The 909-nt window shown below is 49.2% G+C and overlaps 1 protein-coding gene across 1 annotated transcript in view; it reads right to left on the bottom strand.

Annotated features, from left to right (window-relative positions):
• Positions 1–909, bottom strand: part of ADPGK (ADP-dependent glucokinase) — a 40,069-nt gene that overhangs the window by 29,424 nt on the left and 9,736 nt on the right. The gene's annotated exons all lie outside the window — the stretch shown is intronic.

Raw genomic sequence — 909 nt, 5'->3', positions numbered from 1 at the left:
AGCATAGGAGAGAGAGGAGAAAGAAGAGAATGGAGAAAGAAGGGAGAGGAGAAGGGAGAGAAGAAGGGGATTTGTGTATCTAAATTTAAGATGGGGTGGGGGTCCCCGCTGGGTTGCCTGGCCAGCCTGGGTGAGGGGCTGATAGCTGTTGGACGGCTGGCCACTGCCCCGCCCCGGGCAACCCAGGCTCCCAACCCTCCTTGAGCGGAGGCCATGCTGGCTGGAAGCAGGTACCTGGGATTTATTTATCTTCTATAATTGAAACTTTGTAACCTTTGAGCGAAGCCCACAGCCAGCCAGGGCAGGTGGGAAGCTTCACTTCCTCCATCGCCAGGGGCCACCAAGCCTCTTGTTCGCTCCAGCTCCGTGGCCGCTGCCATCTTGGTTGGGTTTATTTGCACACTTGCTCCTAATTGGCTTGTGGGTGTGGCTTGTGGGTGTAGCGGAGGTACAGTCAATTTGCACGTTTCTCTTTTATTAGATAAGACAAGTAATATTTTTTTGGTTTGTTTGTTTTGTTAATCCTCACCTGAAGATATTTTTTTCCCATTGATTTTCAGAGAGAGTAGAAGAGAGGAAGGGAGAGAGAGAGAGAGAGAGAGCGAGAGAGAGAGAGAAACATTGATGTGAGAGACACACATTGATTGGCTGCCTCCCGCATCCACTATGACTGGTGCTGGGAATTGAACCTGTAACCCAGGTATGTGCCTTTCCTTGACTCGTGCACCTGTGACCCTTGGATGCATGGGCCAACAGTCTAACCACTGAGAAACACAGGCCAGGGCAACAAATAACACTTTTTAAAGGTTTGTATGCAGGCTAGATATTATTTACAACACTCAAGGCTTACAAGATTGAGAAAGAGACACATCCCTCCTCATGACAGTAACTCATTGCATCCTACGGTTA

The sequence above is a fragment of the Myotis davidii genome, unplaced genomic scaffold (assembly GCF_000327345.1).
Source record: "Myotis davidii unplaced genomic scaffold, ASM32734v1 scaffold171, whole genome shotgun sequence".
NCBI classification, from domain to species: Eukaryota; Metazoa; Chordata; class Mammalia; order Chiroptera; family Vespertilionidae; genus Myotis; species Myotis davidii.
Note: the sequence above shows the minus strand (reverse complement) of the source record. Positions and strands in the feature narration are given on the sequence as shown.